The sequence below is a fragment of the Aotus nancymaae genome, unplaced genomic scaffold (assembly GCF_030222135.1).
Source record: "Aotus nancymaae isolate 86718 unplaced genomic scaffold, 86718_ANA_hifiasm-v0.15.2.pri h1tg000018l, whole genome shotgun sequence".
NCBI lineage: Eukaryota > Metazoa > Chordata > Mammalia > Primates > Aotidae > Aotus > Aotus nancymaae.
Genome location: NW_026988430.1, coordinates 1462002 through 1478665, shown reverse-complemented (window position 1 = coordinate 1478665; position 16664 = coordinate 1462002). Strand labels below are relative to the sequence as shown.

The following is a 16664-nucleotide window of genomic DNA, read 5'->3' as shown; positions in this document are numbered from 1 at the left end:
CAGGTGGATTACCTGAGGTCAGGAGTTCAAGACCAGCCTGGCCAACATGGTTAAACGCTGTCTCTACTAAAAATACAAAAAATTAGCCCGGCATGGTAGCAGGTGCCTGTAATCCCAGCTACTCAGGAGGCAGAGGCAGGAGAATCACTAATCCGGGGAGGTAGAGGTTGCAGTGAGCCAAGATCGCGCCACTGCAGTCCAGCCCGGGCAACGAGCGCAAAACTGTCTACAAAAAAAAAAAAAAAAAAAAAAAAAAAGGTGTCAACGTTCCACAAACTCCAGTTCAATCTCTTGATCTAACATGATATTTATGTTGAAAAGAAAAGAAAGCATTCATCGTTACTGTTGCTTAAAAGTTTTCATAGAGCGGCGCGGCGTGGCAAGATGGCGGATAAGGAGAAGAAGAAAAAGGAGAGCATCTTGGACTTGTCCAAGTACATCGACAAGACGATCCGGGTGAAGTTCCAGGGAGGCCGCGAAGCCAGTGGAATCCTGAAGGGCTTCGACCCGCTCCTCAACCTCATGCTGGACGGCACCATCGAGTCATGCGAGACCCTGACGACCAGTACAAGCTCACAGAGGGCACGCGGCAGCTGGGCATGGTGGTGTGCCGGGGCACGTCGGTGGTGCTGATCTGCCCGCAGGACGGCATGGAGGCCATCCCCAATCCCTTCATCCAGCAGCAGGATGCCTAGCCGGCCTTGGGGGCGGGGGGCGGGGCGGCATGGAGGCCATCCCCAACCCTTTCATCCCGCAGCAGGGCAGTGGCCGCGGGTGCGGGGCAGGCCTGAGAAGTTGTCTCCCTCGGACTTGGCTGCCGCTCCCACCACGGTGCCGCCTGCTGGAACACGAGCCCCTTCCTTTTTGCATAGGTTGAATTTTTGTTTTCTTAATAAAATTGCAAACCTCAAAAAAAAAAAAAAGTTTTCATAAAATGTAATACACATTCCTGATACTAAAAGGAAAGAATACCAATATAATAGGAGCGGATAATACCATTATCTTTCAAAAGAGAGGCCCACATAATATACATTAAGCTGTATTTGTAGCTTTCTATTTTTTTTTTTTGAGACGGAGGCTTGTTCTGTCACCCAGGCTGGAGTGCAACGGCGCAATCTCAGCTCACTGCAACCTCCTCCTCCCAGGTTCGAGTCATTCTCCTGCCTGAGCCTCCAAGTAACTGGGAGTAATACATCTAGATACATACAGGTTAGGCACGGTGGCTGATGCCTGTAATCCCAGCCCTTTGGGAGGCTCAGGCGGGCAGATCATCTGAAGTCAGGAGTTCAAGACCGGCCTGACCAAAATGGTGAAAATACAAATTAGCCTACTAAAAAAATTTCTACTAAAAAAAAAAAAAAATACAAAAAACAGCCGGGTGCAGTAGCAGGCACCTGTATTACCAGCTACTCGGAGGCTGAGGCAGGAGAATTGCTTGAACCCTGGAGGCGGAGGTTGCAATGAGCCGAGATCGTGCCACTGCACTCCAGCCTGGGCAACAAGAGCGAAACCCCATTTCAAAAAGAAAAGATTTACATACATACAACACATAAAGCCAGGGAGGTGAAAACTAGATATATTCCTATTCCTAAGTATCAAGACAAAACAAAAATCCCTGCCATGATAGCCTTCTAACGGCGCACATCTTTCCCCTGAGTTGCCCCACCTCACCTCCTACTACTGCTGACCCTATGGCTGACTTTCCCACATTGCTCAGTAAGTCTAACATCCCATTATCAGAAGTTCCAGAAAGAGGAAACAGAGAAAACAGAAAAGGGGAAAAGATATATAGGGAGGTAGATACAGACACACAAATAAAATAAATTTTCTGTACACTAAGTCCTAAAAGCCTCCACACAGAGAAAGTTGACACTTTTTTAAAATTCAAAATTGGTACTGGACTTCCCAAGTGAGAAGGAACAAAGGCAACTATTTGTTAAAAACCTTTTCGCATTGATTTTTAATAACTGCCTATAATTGACAAAAAAAAAAATTTGAAAATAAGATGATATATAAATGGAAAACACTTATAAAATTATAGTGACTTAACATAGTCTACTCTAAACTTGGGAGATCTAAAAAACAAAACAGAATCCAGGAATGAACCAAAATTCACATAGAAATTTGATAAATAATGAATTTTATCTATCCTTCAAATCAGGAAGGAAAAAATGGACTCATCAAAAATGATGTGCTGGTTAGGCACAGTGGTTCACACTTGTAATCCCAACACTCGGGAAGCCAAGGCAGCTGTATCACTTGAGCCTAGGGGCTCAAAACCAGCCTGGGCAACATGGCAAAACCCCATCTCTACAAAAAATAAAAAAAGTTAGCTACGTACAGTGATATATGCCTACAGTCCTAGCTACTTGCGAGGCTGAGGCAGGAGGATCACTTGATCCAGGAGGCAGAGGTTGCAATGAGCCAAGATCACACCAGTGCACTCTAGCCTGGGCAACAGAGTAAGACTCTGTCTCAAAACAAACAAACAAACAAACAAACAAAAGAGCCAGGCACGGTGGCTCATGCCTGTAATCCCAGCACTTTGGGAGGCCAAGGTGGGCAGATCACAAGGTCAAGAGATCAAGGCCATCCTGGCCAACATAGTGAAACTCTATCTCTACTAAAAATACAAAAATTAGCTGCACATGGTGGTACACACCTGTAGTCCCACCTGCTCAGGAGGCTGAGGCAGGAGAATCGTTTGAACCCGGCAGGCAGAGGTTGCAGTGAGCCGAGATCGTGCCAGTGCACCATTCCAGCCGGGCAACGAGTGAGATTCCGTCTCAAAAAAAAAAGTTACCATTTTAATCTGTTCCAGAAAAAAATATACATATTCATATATATAGAGAGAAAACAAAAATCATAAAATACAGAAAGAAAACATGAGAAGATGAGGTGAGGGACATTTTTATAATTTTGGCTTAGGAAAACTCTTAAATCAGACATAACACCTAGAAGCCACAAATGAAAAGACTAAACCTTTATTATACAAAAACTTTAAACTTTATAAAACTTCAAACTTCTGTTTTAAAAAGAGAAGGAAGAATTATCTAAAAGATGAACCAATGGGAAAACATTTGCACATCACAGGGTTAATACCCAGATCAGTAAAGGGAGCTGGCAAATCGATGCGAGAAATTAAGCCCAACATCTGCAAAAAAAGTAAATACAAATGCCCAATAAACACATGAACGACTGTTCAACTTCACTGTTTTTAAAATGCAAATAAATTACTTACAAAATTGGAAAGAGAGTATCAATGTTAGCAGAATTGGCAGATCTGACCCAACAAGCAGTAGATGGAAACATCAACTGATAAAACTTTTGGAGAGCACAGTTTGGCAACATGAAAACTTATTTTTCACCCTTTTGTTTTAATTCCACTTGTAGGAATTTATTTTACAAAAATACTGACACAATTACCACTTAATCTCCACACTGCTATTTTCTTTTTAATTTTAATCAGTTACATTTGCACAAAGTATAACAATTTGCTCCTCTTTTAGTTTCCTATTTGTAAGACTTTCTGAAAGACTTCTTCTTTCAGGAGTTTGAGACCAGCCTGGGCAATATAGTGAGACTTTGTCTCTACAAAAAGTCAAAAATAAAAAAATGTTTAAAAAGAGGTGGCAGGATCACTTGCACCTGGGAAGTTGAGCCTGCAAATGGGCCATGATCACGCCACTGTATTCCCTACCTGGGCTGTTGACAGATCAAGACCTGCCTCAAAAAAAAAAAAAGAAAGACAAAACCAAATTTTCTTACAATTTCTTAAAATAACAAAAAATAACAAAATTTATTCCTTCTATCTTTTCATTTTTTCTTTTCCTTCTTTTGATGGAGTCTCACTTCTCTCAGCCTGGGGTTGCACGTGTCACTGGAGTGCACTGCAGCCCTGGACTTGGGCTCAAGCCATCCTTTCACCTCAGCCTCCTGAGCAGCTAGGACCACAGGTGCATCTGGCTATCTTTTTTAAAACTGTTTGTAGAGACAGGGTCTCCCCTATGTTGCCCAGGCTGGTCTCAAATTCCTGGGCTCAAGTGATCCTCCTACCTTGGCCTCCCAAAAAGTTGGGATTACAGACATGAGTCACCATGTCCTGCCTAATCAGACTTCTTTATGTCTCCTCTTTCATCCTTCGATCCTTCATCTTGCCCTAAACTGATACTGAGGTTCTTATGTTCTTAGAGAACGTATCTACTGAATTTTCAAAATAGGAATACACTTAAATCCAGTGAGAGTTTGAGTACCTTTTCCAAGTATGTCCTGGTTGCAACTCTCCTCTAATGTTCGTTCCCACATTATCTGCGTAACTTTACAACTGGTCCTAAAACTACAATTACCATATACATGAATACGTGATTTCTTTACTACTTCTGTCCTAACCAAGACAGAAAACGAATCCCCTTTTCCATTAGACAATGTTACAATTTTACTAAAGGAACTTTGATCCACATGACATCGTTTGGCTGTGTTCCTGCCCAAAATCTCATCTCAAAATGTAATCCTAAGTGTAATCCCCACATGTTGAGGTAGGGACCTCATGGGTTGTGATTAGATCGTGGGGGTGATCTCCCATGCTGTTCTTGTGATAGAGAGTGAGTTCTCGCAAGATCTGATGGTTTTATAAGGGGCTTTTCCCTACTTCGCACTGCACTTCTCTCTCCTGCCACCATGTGAAGAAGGATGTTTGCTTCCCTTTCCATCATGATTGTAAGTTTCCTGAGGCCTCCTCAGTCATGCAGAACTGTGAGTGAGTTAAACCTCTTTCTTTTATAAATTACCCAATCTCGGGTAATTCTTTTTTTTTTTTTTTTTTTTTTGAGACGGCGTCTTGTTCTGTTGCCCAGGCTGGAGTGCAGTGGCGTGATCTCAGCTCACTGCAACCTCTGTCTCCTGGGTTCAAGCATTTCTCCTGCCTCAGCCTCCAGAGTAGCTGAGATTACAGGCATCCACCACCATACCCGGCTAATTTTTGTATTTTTAGTAGAGATGGGGTTTCACCACATGAGCCAGGCTGGTCTCAAACTTCTGACCTCATGATCCACCTGCCTCGGCCTCCCAAAATGCTGGGATTATAGGCATGAGCCACCATGCCTGGCCTGGCAATTCTTTATAGTAGCATGAGAATGAATTAATACCCAACATACTATTTATTTTTAATTTTTTTCTTAGAGATGGGGTCTCACAAGGTTGACCAGGCTGGTCTTGAACTCCTGGTCTCAAGTGACCCTCCCTTTTCTGCCTCCCACACCTGGTCCCTTTAATCACATATTAAAGAAAACCAAACACCTTCAAAACCATAACGCAAACAAAATTACAATGTTTTGCCAGGCATGGTAGCTTACGCCTATAATTCCAGCACTTTGGGAAGCCAAGGTGAGTAGATCAGGAGCTCAGGAGTTCAAGACCAGTCTGACCAATATGGTGCAACCCCAACTCTAGTAAAAATACAAAAATTAGCCGGGTGTGGAGGTATGCACCTATAGTCTCAGCTACTCAGGAGGCTGAGGTAGAAGAATCGCTTGAACCTGGGAGGTGGAGGTTGCAGTGAGCCGAGATCACACCACTGTACTCCAGCCTGGCAACAGAGTGAGACTCAGTCTCAAAAAAAACAAACAAAATTACAATGTTTCAGCCAGGAGCGGTGGTTCATGCCTGTAATCCCAGCACTTTGGGAGGCCCAGGCGGGTGGATCACCTGAGGTCAGGACTTCGAGACCAGCCTGGCCAACATGGTAAAATCCCATCTCTACTAAAAATACAAAAAATTAGCTGGGCATGGTGGTGGGCACCTGTAATCTCAGCTACTAGGAAGGCTGAGGAAGGAGAACTACTTGAACACGGGAGGTGGAGGTTGTAGTGAGCCGAGATCACACCACTGCACTCCAGCCTGGGTGACAGAGCAAGACTCTAGTCTTAAAAAAAAAAAAAAAATTACAATGTTTCTGATTAGAACTATGAAAATCTTTCTTTCCAAGGTGAGTTTTAAGTTGATATTCTCTGTGAGTAGCACCTTTGGTGCCCAGTGTCTTTATTTAAAAAAAAAAAAAAAAAAGATGGCATAACTAGAAATTACTGACTGAGCCATCTGGCTCAAATGAAAAGCCAGCATTTTCAGAGTATCAGTTACACATTGAAAAAAACTGGTCATGTAAATCACATTGTAACTTTATAAATATTACAAACCTAACAATTTCAGTCAACACTTACTGAGTGCTATGTTCTGTAATCATCCCTAAGTATTAAACTTAATACAAAAATCATGAGGTAAGTGAAAATATTCCATACTTTACCCAGACGCATCCTCTAACCTGAATCTCTGCCCGTGTATTTACTAGTCTACCTTCTCTCATGTTACTCTGGATAAACTGCCCTTGCTCCTAATAAGGCTTCCAAACTGGCCAGTAATTAGATCTCATCTCATTCTCCCTACTCAGATGTCCTCAAAGACACTGCTCCAGAAATTCCTACCCTCTCCTGTGTCATCATTCTTCCCTCTACTAAAGTCAATCCCATCACCATCAAGCATGCTACCAGCAATTCTCCAACCTTTACACACACACACACACACACACACACACACACACGAAGCCCACAAGCCCTCCACTTACTGCACCATTTCTCAACACCTCTTTAGGGTACAATTTAAGAGCTGTCTTCATTCTGTATCTCCACTTTCTCTCCTTCCATTTGCTCAGGCTCACACCAATCCATCCAATGCCTTTCACAAAGTACTATTCACTTCTAGTGGTCCCTCATCAGTCCGTATCTTAACCAGTCTCTTCTTTGATACATCTGATCTCTCTTGCCTTGAAGCTTTCTTCATTTGGCTTATAGGCCACTGCTTTCTGGTTTGCCTCTTCTCATACTCCTTCACTAGCTTCTGGTTATTTGTCTGGCTTCCTAATGCCAGTGTGTCCCAAGACTTAGTGCTCGGTCCTCTTCACCTATCTACATTTACTCCCTTATTGAGCCCATCCAACCTCATGGTTTCTATGCAATCCATATGCTAACAATTTCCCAGTTTATATCTCTAGGCCAAACCTCCTCACTGAATTCCAGATCAAATATAGTAAGCTGCCTATGTGACTTCTCTACTTCAATGTCTATAAGGCAAAAATCAAAATCAGCATATTCAAAACTGCACCCTGGCAATCTCTCCTCATCCTGTAGTCTTTTCCATTTCAGTGAATGTCAACTCTATCCTTTCAGGTGTTAAGGGCAAAAACCACGAGGTCATTCCTGACACATTCTTTCACACATACCACCCTCCAAAAATCATGTTCCTTCTAGGACAGGCACAGTAGCTCATAACTGTAATCCCAGCATTTTGGAGGCCAGGCTGGGCAACAAAGCAAGACTCCATTTCTACAAAAAATGTAAAAAATCAGCCAGGCACAGTGGTGCATGCCTATAGTCCCAGCTACCGGGAAAGCCAAGGCTTGAGCCCAGGGGTTCGAGGCTGCAGTGAGCCATGACTATGCCACTGAACTCCTGCTGGGCAACAAACCAAGATCCTGTCTCAAAAATAGAAAATAAAAAAAAATAAAAGAATTCTGTTCCACCAGCAAATTCCAACAGCTCTACTTAGGAAATATACCTAAGAATTAAAACACTTATCTCCTCAGCTGCCAATACAGGTCCAAGCTAGTCTCATGTCTCATGTGACTCTCCCTGCAGTCTATATTCTCAGCATAGGAGGCCAAGAATGATCTCATTAAAATGTAAATCAGGTCATATCACTCCAGGGCTGAAAAACCTCTCTTGGCTACCTCACTAAGAGTAAAAGCCTAAATCCTTACCTGTAAAAACCACACAGCCTCCACTCCACACCCCTTGCTGCTCCTCTGACGTTGCCAGGCCTCTCCTCCCACTGCAGCGCCTCTGTACTGTTCTTCTCTCGGCCTGGGAAGCTCTTCAAGACATCAGTGCTCCACTCTCAACTTTTTATTCCCTTTCCCCACTTTATTTTCCTCCAAGTCACTTATCACTACCTAATACACCACATTTTTAACTTAATTATCTAGTTTATCATCTGTCTTCCTGCACTAACTGCAAACCTTTGTACCAACAAAACTTTTATGTCCTGTTCTTTAATGTACTGCTATGCTTACAAAAGTAGGCACTCACATATTTGTTAAATGTAGAATTAAATTTGAAGATTACATTTGTTCTGTTAGCACTTTAAACTGAAAGTGCCAATATAAGGTAATTTTTACATGCTCTAAAATTTTATATTAATAACAAGTCTGGGACAGGCATGGTGGCTCACGCCTGTAATCTCAGCACTTCGGGAGGCCGAGGCAGGGGGATCACCCTGAGGTGTAATCCCAGCTACTTGGGAGGCTGAGGCAGGAGAATCTCTTGAATCCAGGAGGCAGAGGTTGCAGTGAGCCAAGATCACGCCACTGGACTCCAATCTGGATGAAAAGAGTGAGACTCCATCTCAAAAAAAAAAATTTTAATGTCCGAGCCCTCTTTTCATATATATGAAGGTTGTCGTTGGTGGCGGGGGGTGGCATTTCACTATATTCTTCTTCAAACCTTTTTTCAAGAGGAGAGGAAAAAATTATAGTGGTAGATTTCTCCTCAGTTGCAACAGATATGAACTCTGGAGACTAAAGCTCTGGGGATGTTTCTGGAAAAAGACAGCAATGACTATTAGCCAAAAGCCAAAAACAGGCAAATAAAACAAATACAATAGGCTGGGCGCAGTGGCTCACGCCTGTAATCCCAGCACTTTGGGAGGCCGAGGCGGGTGGATCACGAGGTCAAGAGATCAAGACCATCCTGGTCAACATGGTGAAACCCCGTCTCTACTAAAAATACAAAAAATTAGCTGGGCACGGTGGCACCTGCCTGTAATCCCAGCTACTCAGGAGGCTGAGGCAGGAGAATTGCCTGAACCCAGGAGGCGGAGGTTGCCGTGAGCCGAGATCGCACCATTGCACTCCAGCCTGGGTAACAACAGCGAAACTCCGTCTCAAAAAATAAAAAATAAAATAAAAAAAATAAATAAATAAAAATAAAAATTCAATTCCTAGCTTATTTCCAATAACTTACAAATATTCCTTATATATTACTTTCACTGATCCCTTTAAAACTTTAAAAATCACATATACAGTAGAGCTTCAGTAACACTACAAAAACAATTGCTATTACTTCTAGCAATTACTTATCAAGGCAAATAAACAGTCAGCCACTGAATTTACCATTGAACTTTCTTAGCCGTAGTAACAACAGATTATCTGGTACAGTACTGCATTTATGGAAAAAATGTTTACAGACTTAAGACTTGTTTACTCTTCTAATAGTCACCCACTACACAATTCTCATCTTACAAGAGATCTCTTGTTGATCTTCAGAGCATGAAATCAGAGACAGCTTTAGTATGTAGATCCACAAGTAAAAATAGAACAGATTCCAGGGACTCAGAAGGCAGAGGAAGAACAACTCTTACTTAAGGAAACAACCTATAGTTCTATTCAAAATCATAAAATGGATGATTATATTTCATATAATTCGGATATAAAGTGTTGAATAATTCAAGATTGCACTTTTAGAATTCATTTTATCTTGGGATTACTAATAGGATTCTGGCATCTGCTACTGATATTTCAACAACATAGGACTCAGATTTTCTAAATAACTTTCTCTTTATAAAAATTACTAACCTTAAAATACAATCTGATTTACAACCAGTAATCTGAAGGCCAATTTTAATACTCATACTTTCTACCTTCTGAAAGCCTTTTACACTAACTAAATAAACATCAAATGTTAGTGCTAGTCAACAATAACCATGAATACCTCACTAAGAGTAAAAGCATAAATCCTTACCTGTAAAAACCACGAAGCCTTCGCTCCCACACCCTTTGCTGCTCCTTATCCAGACTTACACCAAAATAATCCTAACTATGTATTAGATAGCTAATACACTCCGTTTCTATGGTCCTTCCCAGTAGGTGAGTTACTGAAGTCTCATCTATACAACTTAGGTTTTCAAGAGGTCAAGAAAGAAAGAACAGAGGAAATGCCAGTAATTCATTCAAAATACATTTGCTGAGTATCTACATACAGCCAGTACTGTGTTATGTGCTAGTGATATGTACCACAGGGTCAGGCACAGTGGCTCATGCCTGTAATCCCAACACTTTGGGAGACTGAGGCGGGCAGATCACTTAAGGTCAGGAGTTCAAGATCAGCCTGGCCAACATGGTGAAACCTGGTCTCCACTAAAAATACAAAAATTAGCCAGACATGGTGGTGCGCACCTGTAATCTCAGCTACTCCAGAGGCTAGGGCAGGAGAATTGCTTGAGCCTGGGAGGCAGAGGGTGCAGTGAGCCAAGATCATGCCACTGCACTCCAGCCCTGGGTGACAAAATGAGACTCCGTCTCAAAAAATAATCATTAATGTAGCACAGGTTGAGCATCCCTTACCTGAAATACTTGGGACCAGAAGCATTCTGGATTTCTGATTTTGGAATATTTTCATACATATAATGAGATATCCTGGAGATGTAATCCAAGTCTACCAAACACAAAATTTATGTATGTTTTATTCATAGGCACACCTTGTTTTAATACACTTCAGTTATTGTGTTTTTAACAAACTGAAGGTTCATCAAGCAAGTCTATCAATGCCATTTTTCCGACATCATGTGCTCACTTGATGTTTCTGTGTCACATTTTGGTAATTCTCACAGTATTTCAATATTTTTCTTTTTCTTTTTTCTTTTGTTTTGAGACAAGAGTCTCACTCTGTCACCCAGGCTGGAGTGCAGTGACATCATGTCAGCTCACTACAACCTCTGCCTCCCGGGTTCAGACGATTCTCATGCCTCAGCCTCCTAAGTAGCTGAGACTATAGGTACATGCCACCACATCTGGTTAATTTTTGTATTTTTAGTAGGGACGGGGTTTTGCCAAGTACTTTTGTACTTTTATTAGTGACGGGGCTTTACCATGGTAGCCAAGCTGGTCTCAAACTCCTGACGTCAAGGGATCTGCCTGCCTCAGCCTCCCAAAGTGCTGGGATTACAGGCGTGAGCCACCGCACCCGGCCTCGTGTTTCTATTGTAATTGTTTTGGGGCACCACGAATGGTGCCCATATGAGAAAGCAAACATAATAAACGTGTGTGTGTGTGTTTTGATTACTCCACTAACCACCAGTTCCTGTCTGTCTCTCTGACTCTCAGGTCTCCCAGTTACCCTGAGACACAACAATATTGAAATTTGGCCAATTAATAACCCTAGAATGGCCTCTAAATGTTCAAGTGGAAAGAAGAGTCACACATCTCTCACTTTAAATCAAAAGCTAGGAACGATTAAGATTAGTGGACGCCCTGCCAAGAAATTTTAAAAGTTAGCCAGGCGTGATGCTGTGCACCTATAGTCCCAACTACCTGGGAGGCTGAGGCAGGAGGATCACCTAAGCCCAGGAGGCAGAGGCTGCAGTGAGCTATAACCACACCACTGCATTCCAGTCTAAGTAACAGAGCGAGACCCTGTCTGAAAAGAAAAAATAATACACATTAGGACAAGGACTATTAAATTAGAAGTAAATTAAATTTTAAAAAATTAAAAATAGGCCAGCCACAGTGGCTCACACCTATAATCCCAGCACTTTGGGAGGACAAGATGGGTCGATCATGAGGTCAGGAGTTTGAGACCAGCCTGGCCAACATGGTAAAACCCCATCACTACTAAAAGTACAAAAGCTAGCCAGGCATGGTTGCTTGTGCCTGTAATCCTAGCTACTCAAAAGGCAGAGGCACAAAAAATCACCTGAACCTGGGAGGCAGAGGTTGCAGTTAGCCAAGATCGTACCACTGAACTCCAGCCTGGGCAACAGAACGAGACTCCATCTCAAAAATATAAAAAATAAAAATACCTGTAATCCAAGCACTTTGGAGGCCAAGGTGGGCGAATCACCTGAGGTCGGGAGTTCAAGACCAGCCTGATCAACATGGTGAAACCTCGTCTTAAAAAAAAAAAAAAAATTAAAAATAAAAAAAAAGAAAATAAATAAATAAATAAATAAATGATAATAATAATAAGGCCAGGCGCGGTAGCTCACGTCTGTAATCCCAGCACCTTGGGAGGTGAGGTGGGCAGATCACCTGAGGTCAGGAGTTCGAGACCAGCCTGGCCAACATGGCAAAACCCCATCTCTACTAAAAATACAAAAATTAGCCAGGTATGGTGGCATGTGCCTGTAATCCCAGCTACTCAGGAGGCTGAGGCAGGAGAATCACTTGAGCCCAGGAGGCAGAGGTTGCAGTGAGCAGAGATGGCGCCACTGTACTCCACCCTGAGTGACAGAGCAAGACTCCATCTCAAAAAAAAGAAAAGTAGTATGCTATCATGAAAGAATCATTAAAAAAGAAACAGGCCAGAACACCCCCATGTTAATTATTACTTCACCCATAAAGAAACGGTCTCAGCCAGGCATGGAGACTCACATCTGTAGTCTCAGCATTTTAGGAGGCCGAGGCAAGCAGATCACCTGAGCCCAAGACTTCGAGACCAGCCTGGCAACATGGTAAAACCCCATCTCTACAAAAAACTACAAAAATTATCTGGGCATGGTAGCACATACCTGTAGTCCCAGCTATTCACAAGGTGGAGGTGTGAGGATCACCTGAGCCCAGGAAGGTTCAGGCTGTAGTGAGCCATCATCGCACCACTGCACTACAGCCTGGGCAACAGTGACATCCTGTCTCAAGGGGGTCCAGGGGGAGAGTTTAAAGTAAGAGAAACTGAATGCAGGGTATATAAGAACACTGGGCTGCGTGTGGTGGCTCTTACCTGTAATCCCAGCACATTGGGAGGCCAAGGCGGGTAGATCACAAGGTCAGGAGTTTGAGACCAGCCTGGCCAGCACGGTGAAACCCCGTCTCTACTAAAAATACAAAAAATTAGCTGGGCTTGGTGGTGCATGCCTGTAATCCCTGATACTCAGGAGGCTGAGGCAGGAGAATTGCTTGAACCCGGGAGGCAGAGGTTACAGTGAGCCGAGATCACTATACTGTGCTCCAGCCTCAGCAACAGAGTAAGACTTTGTCTCAAAAAAAAAAAAAAAAAAAAACAAAACTCTGTACTATTCTCATTATTTTTCTGTAAATCTGAAACTCTTCTAAAAAGGTTTATTTAAAAACAAAAAGCCTATTACAGTGGTATTGCCTCCCCAACAACCATATCATATGCCTTAGATGCTGAAGAGGGTAGCAGGCGGCACAATACCCTCATCTGTGCCACTGCAGCACCTGCAAGAGTTAAACAGAAACCAAACTGGGTAACGACAATTCTGTTGTTCCCACCAGGCAAATGCTAAGGGCAGAAGAGCAAAGGTGTCATCCTGAGGGAGAGATGTAGAAATAACCAGAGAAGACAATGAAAATACTGTATTTCCCTGGGGGAACTAGCACAACATAGATGTTCACAGCAGTCTGAAAATAGGAAATTATTCTGAGCTTTGTCAGTGACAAGTAAAAAAAAAAGAATGAAAAGAAAAAAGAAATTATCATAGCCTAAAGTACTAATGAGGATAATATAAACCACCCTACAAACTGCTAAATACAAAAAAATAGGGAAATACAATCTTCTGATTATCTAAGGTGAAAAAGTATTAAGGAAGACCTCAGAATAACTCTCCTCTCTACATATAAACCATAAATAAATAATTTAGTCAAGCACAAGTGTCATGAACCTCAAAGCCCTCCATGAACCAGACTGGAGAAGCCAGCTTTTCTTGACTTTTTCTGTAATAACAATCTTAAAGTAGCTGTCTTATGAACTTTTATTTTTCTACAGACTACAAGTTCCTGAAACACAAAACAGCATCCCTATAGCATACAAAACAGGCATCAAACTTGCTAATTTAAGAGACAGCATTAGATCTGCATAAGTGAGCTTCACTCCATACATCAAAGAACCCTCTGAAATTACACACAAAATTATGCATGTGTGCTTTTCTCAGGTGGTCTTTTAACTCTTACTAGATTCTCAAAGGAAACTAAGAGAATCAAATATTTTAAATATTTTTAAAATATATTAAAATATATATGTATTTTTAAATAGGTACAAAATTATACGTATATATTTTATATGTATTTTTAAATATTAAAAAAAAAAGAAACGCTCTGAGAAGGAAAGGGCTCAAGTTTTATGAGCAAACAGAACTGTTTCTGCTAGCCAGCTCCATCAGCATTTAGGAGGGTTAAAGAAATTACCAATTTCTTTATTTACTTCAAATATTTGGCTGGGGCAAAGATTTGACACCATGGTTCATGTGCCTAATCCCACCAGGACTTTGGGAGGCCAAGGTGGGAGGACTGCTTGAACCCAGTAGTTCAAGACCAGCCCGGGCAACATGGCAAAACCCTGTCTCTACCAAATAAAAAACGTAAAAATGTGTTGAGCATGGTGATGCATGCCTGCGGTCCCAGCTACTCAGGAGGCTAAGGTGGGAGGATCACTTGGGTCTAGGAGATGGAGGCAGAAGTGGGCTATGATCACATCACTGCACCCTAGCCTGGGTGACAAAAGAAGCCTATATCAAAAGGAAAAATAAGGCTGGGCGGGATGGCTCACGCCTATAATCCCAGCACTTTAGGAGGCCAAGAGGTCGGGAATTGGACACCAGCCTGACCAACAATGGAGAAACCTGTCTCCACTAAAAATACAAAATTAGCCGGGCATAATGGCACACGCCTGCAATCCCAGCTACTTGGGAGAACTGAGGCAGGAGAATCGCTTGAACCTGGGAGGTGGAGGTTGCAGTGAGCCAAGGTTGCAGCATTGCACTCCAGCCTGGGCAACAAGAGCAAAACTCCCTCTCAAAAAAAAAAAAGGAAAAATTAGCCAGGTGTGACGGTATATGCCTATATAGTCCCAGCTACAGGGAAGGAGGTAGGAGAACTGCTTGCACCTAGGAGGTGGAGGCTGCAGTGCGTCTTGATGGTGCCACTGCACTCCAGTCTGTGCAACAGAGCAAGACCCTGTCTCAAAACAAGACAAAGATTTGCTGTGAGAACAAAATGTGACCACATATGGAAAGTCCTCTGATCATTAAGAATATATGACAGGCACTCAATGATACAAGTTTCCTTACTACCCTTCTTCCCCATGTTAAATAAGTTCATCTATCTGTGAAGTGAATAGGCTTATGTCTTTTATAATTTTTTTTTTTAATTACAATTTGCTGCAATACTTTGAGAGCTGTGTTCAGACTTTTTTTTTTTTTTTTTTTTTTTGAGATGGAGTCTCACTCTGTTGCCCAGGCTGGACAGCAGTGGCACAATCTCTTCTCACTGCAGTCTCCACCTCCCGAGTTCAAGCAATTCTCCTGCCTCAGTCTCCTGGGACTACAGGCACATGCCACCACGACCAGCTAATTTTTGTATTTTTAGTAGAGATGGGGTTTCACCATGCTGGCCATGGCTAGTCTCTAACTCCTGACCTCAGGTGATCCACCTGCTTCAGTCTCCCAGAGTGCTGGGATTACAGGCATGAAGGCATGAGCCACTGCGACTGGACTGCCAGACTATTTTCTTAGAAATTCATTTACTACTGGGCCAGACGCGACGGCTCACGCCTGTAACCCCAGCATTTTGGCAGGCCAAGGCGGGTGGATCATGAGGTCAGGAGTTCAAGACCAGCCTGACCAACATAGTGAAACCCCGTCTCTACTAAAAATACAAAAAAATTAGCTGGGTGTGGTGGTGGGCACCTGTTTGGTGGTGGTCACGCCATTGCACTCCAGCCTGGGCAATCCCAGCTAATCGGGAGACTAAGGCAGAAGAACCACTTGAACCCAGGAGGTGGAGGTTGCAGTGAGCCGAGATCACGCCATTGTACCCCAGCCTGGGCAACAGTGCGAGACTCTCTCAAAAAAAAAAAAATTCTCTTATTACTGGCTGCTCTGCCTATGAAGTAGCAATTCTTTATTCCTGTACTTTCTTAATAAACTTGTTGCATTTAAAAAAAAAGAAGAAGAAAAAGAAATTCATTTACTACTTATATCTGAAACAGATTAGCTGTCTCTCAGAAACACGCATGTGTTTTAAACCTGCCAACTTTAGATTTCTGTCTTGTCATGCCACGTAATTCTAATTATTGTTTTCCCTGTGCTAATAAATTCATAGGTTTTTAAAAAAGTATATAACCTAATGCAATTAAGAGAACTGAAATACTGACTCTGCTGTATACAAATACAGTCTTTTTCCTAGGAAGCCTTACCTAATCTCCCTGTACTCCCCCCATAATTAAAGACTCCTCCTTCAATGCTACTTTCTGTTCCTTGAACATATATATATGCATTCATACTGCATTAAAACTCTGTTTATGACCTGGTGTGGTGACTCATGCCTGTAATCCCAGCACTTTGGTAGGCCAATGAGGGTGGATCACCAGAGGTCAGGAGTTCGAGACCAGCCTGGCCAACATGGTGAAACCCCATCTCTACTAAAAATATAAAATTTAGTCGGGCAATGGTGGCTCACACCTCTAATTCCAGTTACTCAGGAAGCTGAGGCAGGAGAACTGCTTGAACCCAGGAGGCAGAGGTTGCAGTGAGCTGAGATCCCACCACTACACTCCAGGGGTCCAACATCGTGAAACCCTGTCTCTACTAAAAATACAAAAATTAGCCAG

The 16664-nt window shown here is 42.5% G+C and overlaps 1 protein-coding gene and 1 pseudogene across 1 annotated transcript in view; one reads left to right on the top strand and one right to left on the bottom strand.

Moving 5' to 3' along the window:
• UBE2G1 (ubiquitin conjugating enzyme E2 G1) overlaps positions 1-16664 on the bottom strand; it is a 139256-nt gene that overhangs the window by 74027 nt on the left and 48565 nt on the right. The gene's annotated exons all lie outside the window — the stretch shown is intronic.
• Positions 372-695, top strand: LOC105714414 (U6 snRNA-associated Sm-like protein LSm7; annotated as a pseudogene).